The following is a 14,185-nucleotide window of genomic DNA, read 5'->3' as shown; positions in this document are numbered from 1 at the left end:
AGGTCAAGCTCCCCAACTAGGGTCTGCATGAATTGACGTCAATAAAAATGTGTTTATTATAAAAATCTTGTGCACAGTGGACACTTGGTTAGCGAAAAGGAAAGGAGAAGGAAGAAAAGGGCGTAAGGTGTGACCACAAAAAATTACAGATCAAAGAGTAGCCAATAAAATGGGAAATTAGGAAACAGATTCAGGCTCTAAGAGCTTGACAGTTAGTAGAAATATTTAAAGAAAGACCCTATAAAGTCGAATTGTCTATCCAATCATTCGGAAATCAACTTTAACCTTTCATTTTGAAGTAATTTCAGGCTTAATATAAAGTGCTACACATTGAAAATTAGAGTTCTCTACCCCTGATTTTAAAAATAGTGGCGTAGATTTTTTTGAGTGTGAGCATAATCAATCGTATTTTATTTATTTCTGAAATTAAACATGAAACTATGGTCAAATTACTCTTACTTTCCAATAATGAGTGTATTTCCAATCAACCAAATAATCGAAATCGCGTAAAAGATATTTGTTTATGTTAAAAAAAAGTATAGAATCCTCAGTCAATTTTATATAGTAAGCTGCTGCGGTCACCATGCCCACCACAGCCTCGCTGACCATGGTCACTCCCTCTCTATCACCCTCACGGCTGCTTCACAAGGTGCAGCTCACACATCTCCCTTCTTACAGGAGATGCGATGATTTTAATCAATTCAAAAGTTTAACTGAAGCCAGGTCTCCAATTCTTCCTCCAAGGGGAAGACTCGAATATTCCATAAATACCTTGAACACAGCACAGGGCTAGTGTTTTTCTCCCAACCTCCTCTTTCTCATGCTTTCCACAGCATTCATTCATTCATTCACTTATTCATTCATTCCATCAAGTTTCCAGAGCAAACTGACACTGGAACAGAAGCCACACTAGCAATCGTCACAGGCAAGCGTACGTGTCCGTGGAGGAGCACGGATGACATGACAAGCCTTCTGACCACCTTCTCTTTATAAATCATGTTTGAGTTGAAACATCCTTGAGCTGAGGAAGTAACTGCCTTTAACCAGATAAGGATGGAGAGAGCAGACAGCAAGAAGCCCCACGGTGGGCGCAGTACGTTCAAGCGCAGACATGGGTACAACTGTCTCTTGCTTCCCAGACTGGCCCGACTACTTTGTGTCCCCTTTGACAGTGTGTAAGGACTTCTGGGTAGTGGTGGATTTTTTAATTTTAGCCATTGCTGTAGGTATAGAGGGATGTTTTCCATTATAGTTTCATTTGAATTTGTCTGACGAGCATCTTTGGCCAGCTCATGGGCTATTTCCTGTGTGTGTGTGTCTCCTTGTGTGTCCAGTTTCCCCGGCACCATGGGGGACAGAAGGTTAGTCATCACTCCGGACATCTCACTTTTCTCAGGACACCATTTCTCAGTAACAGCAAATCAGCCCTGCACCTCACACCCACTAATGACCTCTAAGGCACCCCTGTCTCTGCCTTCCACTGATCCAGCCATGCAGTGTGCCCTGTATCGGGGGCTTCCTGACAGGTACCTGCCTTTGGGGTGCTCTCCAGATGCCTGGCAGTGCCTGTCTGTCTGCACCACCTTGGGTCTGCAGAGGCCTGGCCTGTTCTGCTCACCTCTCATCCCCAGGCCTAGAGGGGTGTCTGGACCTCAGAAGTGCTCCACGAACATTTGTGTCTTAAATTAAAAAATGAATCAAAAGCCCAAATGTGTTCTTAAATGCAAATCTGGAGCTGTGTTCATCCAGGACTGAGGAGACATTGTGAAGGCCCTGATGGCACATGGTGGTGAGAGCCATGTGGGGAGAACTCAGAGCCAGGGGCCCGGGCCAGAGGCAGGGAGAGAGCGGGGGGCTGCCTGGGGGGCTGCCAGTCTCTCACAGTGTTCACAGACCTGCCCCTCACATTTTAAACCTTTACTAAAATGCCCTGCCGTGGCAAGGCCTTTCTGTGGCTTTGTGAGTGCGTATGACTGTGTCTGTGTGTGTGTGAGCGTATGTGAGTGTGTGTGAGTGTCTGTGCATTAAGCACCATGTGTGTATGTGAATGTGTGTGTGTTCGTGTGAGTATGTGTGTGCGTATATGTGTACATGTTAGTGCAGGTGAGTGTGTGCATGTGAGCATGTGTGAGTGCATTTAAGTGTGCATGTGGCATGTGTGTGAGCATGTGTGTGCCTGGGCCTATCCATGAGTGTATGTATGTATGTGAGCATATGTGTGCATGTGAACGTGCATGTTCCATGTGTTTGTGTGTGCGGGACACATACGTGTGCATGTGACTGTGTATGAGCGTGTGCATGTGAGCATATGTGTATGCATGTGGGGACAGTGTGTGCGTCTGCGTGCACCCCGTGCAGAACTGAGCAGCCGGGCCTGTGTTCTCTGTGCACGTCCACTGAGCAGTGAGCAGGGATTCAACAGAGGCAGAAAAAGACCAGAGGTGAGCTTGAGAATGTCTCTTCCTCCCCCTCCTCCCCATCATGGAGTTTGCAGAAATACTGAGGATAACATGGGATTTTCCTCAAAGAAAGGAGATTGAGATTTGAGGCGACTTCAAGGTAAGGGTCTGATGTCCATCGGGCGACATTTTCCTCCCTGTGCGGTGGGACACCAGAGAGCCGAGACCATATCTTATTCACATTTATCTTACTCCCTGTAACTTGCTCAGTGTTTTGCATATAAATGTGTCCAATCGAATTGAAATTCTTTAATTTATTCCCTTGTTATAGTTTGCATCAAGAAGTTCTGGTTTTGCCTTTTCAAAATGGAAATAAGGGAGTAATAGGTATTACTTTTTGATTCGTTTCTGTGGGAAAAATACCAGATTTATTTTGAAATTGCCCTAAGCAAACTTCCCAGAAATGAAAGTAGTTTCCCTACAGTGAGAAAGAATTATGGTTTATCACACATGGTTCAGGGTGTTCCAGGGGTGTTGGGTTTAAAAAAAGAGAGAGAGAAAGAAAGGAAGAAACCCTCTGTTTGCCCTTTCCTGGCCTTTTCTTTAGCTGGATGACCCCACAACCCAGCTCAGCCAGAGGAGACCCCAATGGTGACCCAGGTACCCGGGACTATGCAGTGTGGGCCTTTAGCCTTGCCGCTGCTCTGCCTCACCTCCCTATTTTTGCCCAGACCCTGGAGTTGATGTGTGCCAGACAGTGGCATCGTGTCCTTGAAAGCAGAGGCAGGGCGCCGAGGTGATGACGGAGGACACGGAGGTGATGATGCAGCGGTCCTGAGGGCGCCAGCTGTTCTAAGAATTGCAGACCCTTGCACCACAGCTGGGCTCCTCTCCATGGACTTCTCGCAAGTGCTTTATTTGTGTTTCTGTGATTAAGTTATTTTGATGTGCAGCTGACAGAAAAACTTTGTGGAAAATAAAAGCACTGACACTTTTGTTCAGGGATCCCAGTCTGTCTTGCAGCACCGGGTGCTCCCAGGCTGACTTCATCCGACTCCTGGTTAGTCTCCACACCGCAGTCAAGACTGGGGATGCCAGTTAAGTGGCCAACGCAGGTGATCTCAGGTCTTGCCTGGAGAATGTCTGCTGAGCAAGGCGGAGGGAGCTGGGAGTTTGACCACCCTCGCCGGGTCCTTCTTGCTTGGGCCACCAGCCTCCTGATGCACTGACCTGGGGAAGATGAAGCAGTCGGAATCTGCACTCCTGCTTATGTTGCTGAAGTCAGCCAAGTAATCCCAAGCCCTTTCTATTATAAAATTTCCAATTATGCAGGATAGTAAAATAAAATTAACTTGAATTTTCTTTCTTTTTTTATTATTAAATCATAACTGTGTACATTAATGCAATCATAGGATACCATGTGCTGGTTTTATTTATAATTTGAAATGTTTTCATCACACTGGTTAACATAGCCTTCCCAGCATTTTCTTAGTTATTGTGTTAAGACATTTATATTCTACACCTAGTAAATTTCACATGTACCCTTACAAGATGCACCGTAGGTGTGGTCCCACCAATTACTCTCCCTCCACACATCCTCCCCCCTCTCCTCCCCTTTCCCCTTCTTCTTGGGCTATAATTGGGTTATAGCTTTCATAAGAAAGACTGCGTACATTGGATACTTTTTCTTTCATTCTTGAAATACTTTACTAAGAAGAATATGTTCCAGCTACATCCATGTAAACATGTAAGAGGTAAAGTCTCCATCTTTCTTTAAGGCTGCATAATATTCCATGGTGTACATATACCACAATTTATGGAATTTTCTATTATATGCAACATCTATGCTCTGCAGGTGACAAAGGCAGGATGCTTATTTAGTGATCTGGTTCCAAGTCCTGCACCCTCCCCTGCTGCCATCTAGGATAGCATTTGATAGTGGCAATACACATGATAGCAAAGTGGTTGTTGGTGTGTATTGATGGGATGGAGTGGCTAGAACTCACCAGACGTGGCTCCAAAACAAATTTACTAAAATGGGATGCAAGGCAAAAAAAGACATGGTTCCCACGTCAAGAATTTTGTGACGTGGTCAGCGTCTGCATGCAGAGTGGTAGCGACCTGCTTGCTCTCCGATCAGACCCGGAGATGGCTTCACAGAGGTGGTGATGTCTGAGGTCAGTGTAAAGAAGAACCCAATTTCCAGGCAGAGAACGAAAAGACGTGCCTTCCAGCTAAGAGGCCAACTTCTGTAAAGGTGGGGGAGCATGAGAGGGTCTGATCCTCTGAGCATGGGGAGGCCTGGAAAGCGGAGGCCCATAGTCCATGTGGGACCGAAGCTGAAGCTGGAACAGAAGTCTCCAGCCAGACAACAGCATGCGTGTCAGGGCAAGGATGCTTCCTGTCCATGGAAAAGCTAATGGATTAAATGATCAGTTTAATTTTTTCAGAAAAATAAAAAGTAATTTTAACAGTAATATGGGAAACCTGCTGACAGAGAGGGAGTAAAGCCTAGGTAACTATCATTTCTGTCATCCAGATGGCAAGTTCTAGCAAAGACCTTCAAAAGTAGCCCTGGAGACGTAGAGAGGATGGTGAGGCCAGCCCTGAGGGAGCTAACTGACCTCAAGGGCCACGTCCCCACCTCGGGAGGACACAGGGAAAGAGGACTCTTCCAAACAGATTCCCCGGAAGGAACTCAGGCAAGGATTGACTCCCAAGAGGACTTGGGGCCAACACAGGGATGACACAGAGACCTGAAAGCTTCGCAGGGACACCCCCCTCACCATGGAGGGACGTGCCTGTGGGTCCCCAGAACTTGCCAGTGCCATTGAGAGTGAAGCCCCCAGAGACAGTCCCCCACTCCGTGGAGGGTCATACTTGTGGGTCCCCAGAATGTATGTATGTAACCCCCACACACACCGTCAGCTGTTAGCATGTTCCCTACATGGGTCCATGTGTTTATGTGTGTAAGCCGCAGTGCACACACACAGGTGCACATATTTAAACGTAAGTGCCTAGCTATGCCTATGTCCATATCTATGTCGTCTGTCTGTCCACCTGTCACTCAAGGAAGGACACATGTCTGCAGAGGAGCAGCAGCCCTCACTTCTGTGGCAGGGCTGGAGGCCATGACATTACACTTACCTCTTCCTTCTTTTCTGCTGGCTCCACCATCTGGCTGCCCTCTGACTGTATGTAACTGTTGTTCTTTACCTGGGGGGAGGGAGGCCATTCTGACCTTACTGTTGAACAGTATGAGTCTTTGCTATTTTTCCTTTTCTCTTTTTTTTTGCTCTACTTACCTATTTACTTTTACTGGTGGATGGGGTCAGGATGCTACAGAGAGTTTACAGAGCCACACAGACTCCTCCCTGTCCCTATCTCACCATGACAACTCCGTTTCTGTGTGACAGTTTGGAAAACCACAGAGCATGCAGTAACTGCTTTCTGGGCTGGCAGGAGGCCTGAGTCCTGACCATGAGGCCAGGCAGCTGAAGATCTCCTCTGTGCTGTGAGCGTGCACAGCCATGCTCTGGCCACGCCTCCTTCCAAAATGTAGATGCTGGGTGAACAGCTTCCATGTCTGTCTTGGTTCGATTTCTTTCCCCTGTTCCATCAGGGACATTCCAGCAAACATGGAAAGATGCACAAGCCCCCTGTGGGCTCCAGCACAGCCCAGCAGCACCTGCCAACAGGCCTGGCTGGGTGTTCTTTCCAAATCTGTTGTCCGGGTGACGCCCCAGGTGAGGCTGGCTGTGGGGTGGGGTTAGTAGCACAGCAGGAGTGGGTCCTATGTGAGCACCTGTGTGTCTACACACACACACTCACACATACAGGCGCTCACACCACGAGTTTTTCAATTTATCCATTTACACATCAACTGGGGTCACGGTCAGTGTTCTGTATTCTTCATGGCCTGGGAGGAAACCAGGATCTGCTTCTCCCCAGGAAAGTGAGAAACTGGCTCTTTCCTTGTAGCACAAGGCGTGCAGTGTGTGTTCACCATTCAGGGTGTGTTCTGACAGGTCCCTGAGTGTTAGAAACTAGAAGCCTATGTAAGACCCACCCCCCCACCCCCAACCCCCGTTTCCATGGGTTTATCTCCCAGCGTCTGAGTTGGTCTGTTTCAGTAACTTATAAGTAATTCAGTGTGGCTAAAGGTATAACCTGTGTGAGATCTGTAGAGTCAATTTATCACTACAGCTCTCCCCATAGAGCTGCGCAGAGAAGAGAGTGTAGACCCTCAGCAGCATCTCAGACACCACCTCAGAGTTTGGAATATGTCTCAGGAAGAGCGGGAGACTGCGGAGAATTTTAGAGTTTTCAGACCTGTGCTCTAGTAGGACGCTCTGGCCACAGAGTGGAGCCTGGAGAAAGGGTGTCCAGGCTGGCCTCTTTGGGACAGTTAGTAAGTAGATTGGCATCTTCGTGGGAGTTGAGGGCCCATGAAGCAAGGCAGTGTCAGCAGGATGAGGAGCAATGGGAGGGATTCCGGAGATATCAATGGTAAATTACCAAGCGTTAGTGTACTAAGTGTCTGAGGCAGGGTGATGGTGGAGGACGGGGGCCCTTACAGGAAGCTGCTATGGTGGGAGACACCTAAACATGGTAAATTACACAAGTTATTGTGGAATTGCAAATATAAAACCATCTCAAAGGAGAGAAATATCACGTTACAGAAGCAGGGACAAAGGAACAGGTCCCTCTCAGGGAGGTCAGGGCAGGTCCCAGAGGGAGTTGTGTTTAGCATGAAACATGGACAGAAAAGAGACCAGTGGCCCCAGAGCCAGGAACGGGCTCCGAGAATCTAGGCCAAAGCTTGTGCAGGGAGGAGGCCAGGTCACACAGGACAGTTGAGGGCACAGGGAAGATGAATTCTCTACCCTGAAGCTAACTGGGAATGACTGACATCTTCATGTGTACTGACAAAGAATATCTGGTGCTCACTGAAGGACAGAAACTATGGGCATGCAGGTGCTGGGAGGCCAGGGAGCTGGGCTTCTCCAGGATCACTGCCCCCAGGAGACACGTGGAGCCCCCTTTCAAAGACAAATGGAGAGTCAGGTTCCAGCTAAAGAGACCAAGGGGGATTCATGCTCAAGCTAGTTTGAGGAGGTGGAGAGTTTCTTTACAGGGAATGGAAATATAACAGGGGAAAACAGGGACCGTGACACAACCCGGGAGGAGAGTGTGACTGGGTGTGGCAGGGAAGGCCTGGCAGGGGCTCCTGAGAGGGCTATCCCATGACTTAGTTTGGATGGAGGTGGAGGAATCCTTTTATACTTCACATCTCCAACTACAAAAGAAGCTGAGGGTTTTATTTAGAGACTGTAGTTTGTTGACTCTTCACAACAGTAACGACAACAAAATTCACCAAGTGGATAAACTGTGAAATGTGTAAAAGTTAGCAAACGAGAGTCACACATATGGTAGATGTGTGGCAAAGTCACTAGAGTAACCTTTCGAGAATAAATATATTCTGTATTTGTTTCTTTTTGTATTATGAGAAAATATTACAGGATTAAAAAGCTGTAATATTTTGAAGCATGAGCTCCCATTCTAACATTTTAATGTTTAAAACAAATGAACAAGGTATTCTGATACTATAAATGCATTTTTTTATTGATATATACTTTATTTTCTTAGAGCAGTTGTTTTAGGTTTAGAGAAAAACTGAATGGTTGATACTGAGTTCCCAAATAGCCCCTTCTCTGACCCCATCCTGTGGTTTCCACTATTAGTAACATGCTGAATTAGCGTGGTTCATTACTGCAGTTGAGGAACTAATACTGAAACATTAGGACGTGAAATCGTAGTTTACATTAGGGTTCATGCTTCACATTGTGGAGTTCTGTGGATTTTGACAAATGTTGTGATCTACCATTACAACACAGACAGGATAATTTCACTGGCCTGAAAAATCCCCGGTTGTCTGCCCATTCAGCCATCCCCCGCTCCCAGCCCTGGCAACCACTGATCTTTTTACTGTCTCCATAGTTTTGTCTTTTCCAGAATGTTCTATAGTTGGAATCATACCATATGCAGCCTTTTCAGACTGGTTTCTCTCACTTAGTAATATGCATTTAACGTTCCTCTGTGTCTTTTCATGGCTGGAGAGCTCATTTCATTTTAGCCCTGAATAATATTCTGTTGCCTGGATGACCCAGAGTTGATCACTCACCTTCTGATGGGCATCGTGGTGGCTTCCAGTTTTGACAGTCACAAATAAGGCTGCTGTAAACACCCACGTGTGCAGGTTTCTGGGTGGATACGTTTTCAATTCATTTGGGTAAATACCAAGCAACACGATTGCTGGATCATATGGCAAGAGTATATTTAATTTTTTAAGGAAATGCCAACCAGCCTTCCAATATGGCAGCACCTTACTGCATCCACCAGCGTGGCTGGGAGCTCCTGTGCTCTGCACCTCTGCCAGCGTGCAACACTGTCACTGTGCTGGATTCCAGCTTTTCTTCATGAGGTGTCCATTCCCACACTTTTGGGCACTTTCTGATTAGGTTATTGGGTTTTCTTCCTGTTGAATTCTTAAAGTCTTTTGTATAATTTGGTTACCAGCACATCATCGGATATGTGCTTTGCAAAGATTTTCCCCAGTCTGTGGCTCGCCTTTTTATGCTCTTAACAGTGTCTTTTGCAAAACAGAAGTCTTTAATTTTAATGACGTCGAACTTCTCTCTTTCTTTCTTTCATGGATTGTGCTTTTGGTTTTGTAATTGCATTTTAAAGTATATTTTAAGTTGTTTGATTAAAGAAGAAGTTTCTTTAGTGTTATTATCTATCTGCATGTGTGTTTTACAGAATTGGAAATATGTCCGTGCCCATTCACGTGACGTTTAAAAGAGACAAAGGGACAACTGGCAGTCCGTGCACACCCTGGGATTTGTTGTGTGCTGTCTGTGCGGTCAGCGAGCAGCTCTGGGCACACACTTGCGTCACATCCTCTGAGGCCAGCCAATACCTCAGATTCTGTGCATTTAAAGGGGAAAATGTTATTGACTTGAATCAATTTCTGCTTTAGCACAGCGCATTGATTAGGGGTGGGTTAGTAATAATTTTGGGGCCTTGGTGTGTGTCATACTTTATGGGGGCAAGACATGATTGCAAGAGGGACTTTACCTAACAATTGCAATCAGTGTAACCTGGCTTATTGTACCCTCAATGAATCCCCAACAATAAAAAAAAAAGTTTAATTAAAAAAAAATAAAACCATAATGAAAACTTGTATTTTTAACTCCTCAGTTTAAGGCTGAACTATGTCACGACCCTGTGTTTTGGCCTCAAACTATTATATACGAGGCGTCCTTCTGTTTCTGTTAGCCAAGTCCCGTCTTATTTGAGGCCAGTTCAGTCATGCCCTCTCCCGTGGGGCTCTACAGGGCTCTGCACTGTCACCGTGCAGGTCCCCACCACTTATCAGGTGCCACCTAAGGCTCTGTTTCCCCAAGAATGTTCCTGAGCAGACGCACTGAGATGCTTCCTGCACTCCAGCCCTTCAACCCTTTCCTCTGCCTGCACCCTTCATGCCACTGTGGTATCATCCAAAAATCACCCAAAATCAAATTATCTTCTTGCCTATTTCCTGTTCTCTTCTTCTTTCAATAAAATACAGTCTCCAAGAGAACAGCAATTCTCTCTACCAGGACAGCTGCCTCGTTGGCGCTTGATAAATACTTGTTGAAGTACTCTGACCTGGGTGCAAACTACGTGGCTAAATTCCTTTTATTGGCTTATTAAGCACTTTTGTGGCACAATTATTTCCCTATGTTTGTTTTGGACATCACAGTAACAATGAGACCTAAAATCTACTGATTCCACTGTCAAATGCGTGCATCAGGCCTGGCAGATGGCTCTTAGTCCATTTTATAGAGAAAGAAAGCCTGGCTCAGAAGGTCAACTTCTAGGTTTGTACTAATTTTCTAATATCATGCTGCCTTTTTTTAAGACATTGAGGATTTTAAAAGGGGAGGAAATGAAATGGATCGAGGAGAATCAACACCACTGTTTCCCAAAATGTGTAACATGCCTGGGGCAGAAACCAATGTTTATAGCACCAAGAAAACTTGAAAATGCTTGATATCATATGCCTTGCAGGTAAATTTCCAAAGCAATTGGTATAGCAAAGTTTCTAAAATGTCCAGCAAGGGAAAAAACAAAACAAAACAAAGTAGAATTCAACTTTGTTTAAACTAGACTTGTACAAATTTATTTGAACAAAACAAAACAACCCCCCAAACAGTTCAACTCCGTTTAAGCCAGGCTTTCACAAATTTCTTTGATCTATATTTTACTTAAAAATTTATTAATATATTTTGGACCTAGTGTTCCAAGTAATACTCATTACAAAATGTTGTTTTCTGCATTTTTTGTTATTTCAGGAAACTGAAGCCATTATTAATTCAGACTGTCTCAAGCAACTGTGATTAAAGGCAGAGGTAACACTCATCATTTGGTGTCATTCAACCAATAAAAAGTATTAAAACAACAATAAACTTTTCAAAAGTTTCTTTGATTTAATTAGTTCTAAGCTCATTTATCAGGCTATTCAAATTGTATTTATTTTTAATCAACCAGAGATGTCAACAATCAAGAGGAAAATTCCTTCCCACCTAATTTCACATAGGTAGAATCTGCCTCCATGGGAAGGTCTGTAACCTGCACCTCTCCCTGTGTGCACAGGGCTGTCTCTGTGGAGTGTCTATACTGGGAGCATTCTTTTACCTAAACAGAATAGAAGATGAGATGGAAGTCACATATTCATCATGCAATTCATTCATTAAAAGAGTTAAGTTAGATGTTATTTTAATATATTCACAGTCAATTTTAGAACATTTCGTCACCTCAAAAAGAAACCCATACACTTGAGGCCCAGCTGTCTTTCCTGCAGTCTCCATCCGGCCCTCAGCCCTGAGAAAAAATGAATACACATCCTGCCTGCATGGATCTCCTGAACAACTCAGATGAATGAAATTATACCATGTGTGACCTTTTACAACCCAGCACTGTGTTTCCAGATCATCCATGTTGAAGCGTGCATCAGATTTCCATTCCTTTTTATGGCCAAATACTATTCCGTCATATGGACACACCACATTTCTCTATTCCGTCATATGGACACATCACATTTCTTTATTCATTTGTCAAATGATGAACTTTGGGGTTGCGTCCGCCTTTTGGCTGTTAGCTATGATGCTGCTGTGAACATTTGTGTTCAAGTTTATGTTCAGACTTAGGTTTTCATTTTCTCGGGTATATGTCTAGCAGCAGAACTGCTGACTCACAGGGTGACTCTGTGGTCGGTGCTACGAGGAACTTCCAGGCTGTTTTCCAAACCATCAGCACCACTGCACACTCCCACCAGCTGTGCGTGTGTGTCTATGTGTGCGGGGGGGAGGTGGTTGTGATTTTCCACATCATGGTTAGCACTTGTCACTATGCAGACTTTTTATTCTTGCCATCCCACTGGATGGGAGTGATATCTGGTGTCTCACTAGGGTTTGGTTTGATTTGATCTGATTTGATTACTAAAAGTCCAGCAGGTTTACTTGTGTATCTGTATGGTCTTTGTAGAAATGTACACTCTGGTCTTTTGTCAAACTTTGCATTGGGTTATCTTCTTACTATTGAGTTGCAAGAGTTCTTTATGTAGCCTTTATACAGGTCTCTTCTCTGACCTGTGATTGGCAAAATTCTCTCATTATGTGGGTTGTCTTTTGGTGATGGGTGCTTTGGTGCATGGATTTTATTTTGGATAAAGTCCAATGTTTTCACATTTTCTTTTGTTATTTGTGATTTTGATGTTATATGTAAAATGATTTGCCAAATACAAAGTTACAGAAATTTGTCTGTATGTTTTCCTTCAAGGTTTTTGTAGTTATGACATTTAGGCCTTTGACTCATTTTGAGTTCGTTTTTGTACAAGGGGTAAGATTCCAGTTTCATTCCTGTCCATGTGGCTATCCAGCTGTTGAAAAGCACCATCTGTTGAAAAGACTATTTTTGCCCCCAAGCAAATGGTCTTTTCACCCTTGTTGAAGATCAGTTGACCACAGAGGTGTGGGTTTATTTCTGGACTCAATTCTTTCCCACTGATCAATCTCTGTTGCTATCTGTGTATATTATCAGACTATCTTGACCACTGTTACTTTTTAGCACATTTTCAAACCCTGAAGTATGAGTTCTTCTTTGTTCTTCTTTTACAAAATTGTTTTGGCTCTTCAGAGTCTCCTGGAATGCCATACAAATTTTAGAATCAGCTTGTGAAAAGAAGTCTGCTATGAATCTGATAAGGTTTGTTTCTGTGGACGTGTCCTCAAGCTCAGAAGTCTTTTCTCAGACAAGTTCAGTCTGCTAATGAGCCTTCCAAAGGCATCCTTCACTCCTGCTATAGCGCTTTTCTATCTTCTCGGATGGCTCTGCTCGCAGGACCTTTGTGCTTGCAAGTCGTCTGAATCTGCCATTAGAGCATCTAGCATATTCACATAGTTATTTACATTTCTGGTCTGAGGTCTGAATCTGGTTTGGGCATTTTTTTTCTGTTACTTCAGAATACAGGACTTGCCTTGCCCTGTGCTTGGAGATTTCTGCTGAGAGATGGATGTCAAGCTCTGGGTGAGGTGCAGCTCTAGACCTGCCCTAAGAGACACAGAGGTGCTGCAGGTAGGGAAGTGTCTACAGTCCTGTGATGGGGTGCAGGTCTCAGCAAGCCTGCGATCCTGACTCTGATTAAGAGGGACAAGGAGGCCGGAGCCTGGAGCTGGATATTCCCACCTCCCACGTCAGGGAGGCCTGAGGAAATGCTGACAGCTGGGGCTTCTCCAGAAAACAGAATGGTCACTAGAACAGAATGGTCACTTTCCCCCTCATCTTGCTGGAAGTCAAGAGGACCGTTCTCTATGTTACTGAGAAGATCTAGTGGAGCTGGATTTACTCTCTGCCACTGTGGGAACAGCTGGTGGGCCAAGAGCTAGAGGCTGTTTGCTGTCACCCTCCACAGCAGCTGAAAGCACGAACTCCCAGGAGGGCGGCTGGCTCTGCAGGGCATGTCCTTGTGTCCCTCAAGGCTTACCCCTCCCTATTTGGCTCCTTCTCCATGCACATTCAGGACTAGCCTCCCTGTGACCTGGCCGGCCTCCTCTCCTGGCCTCCTTCTCCATGCACAGTCAGGACTAGCTCCCCTGTGACCTGGCCAGCCTCCTCTCTTGGCCTCCTTCTCCATGCACAGTCAGGACTAGCTCCCCTGTGACCTGGCCAGCCTCCTCTCCTGGCCTCCTTCTCCATGCACATTCAGGACTAGCTCCCCTGTGACCTGGCCGGCCTCCTCTCCTGGCCTCCTTCTCCATGCACAGTCAGGACTAGCTCCCCTGTGACCTGGCCAGCCTCCTCTCCTGGCACAGACATCATGTTGAGCAGGACACACAGAGCACCCACCTCTGCAGCTGGCCTTGGGCTCCTGCTAGGCTCGTCACCTCCCTGCACTGCCGTCTGCCCAAGATTCCCCTTCCCTGGAGGTGGTCCTAGTGACTTTTCTGAGAGAGCAGCCATATCTCCATTCTTGAAAATCTTAAAAAATCCTTGGTCTCTTTGCCCTACTAATGCAGGACTGTGGCGCTTGTCCATTCAACCAAAACATTGGGCAAGGAAGAGCCCAGATGGGCCATGATGGATCAACTGAATTCGGTCACGTCCTTTCTCACTCTGAGAGCATCCCCAGCTCCTTGCCGTGCCCAGGACAGGGCAGTGAACTTTCTTCCTGCATAGCAGTT

Source organism: Nycticebus coucang, chromosome 4, assembly GCF_027406575.1.
Source record: "Nycticebus coucang isolate mNycCou1 chromosome 4, mNycCou1.pri, whole genome shotgun sequence".
NCBI classification, from domain to species: Eukaryota; Metazoa; Chordata; class Mammalia; order Primates; family Lorisidae; genus Nycticebus; species Nycticebus coucang.
This window is presented reverse-complemented; position numbering follows the sequence as displayed.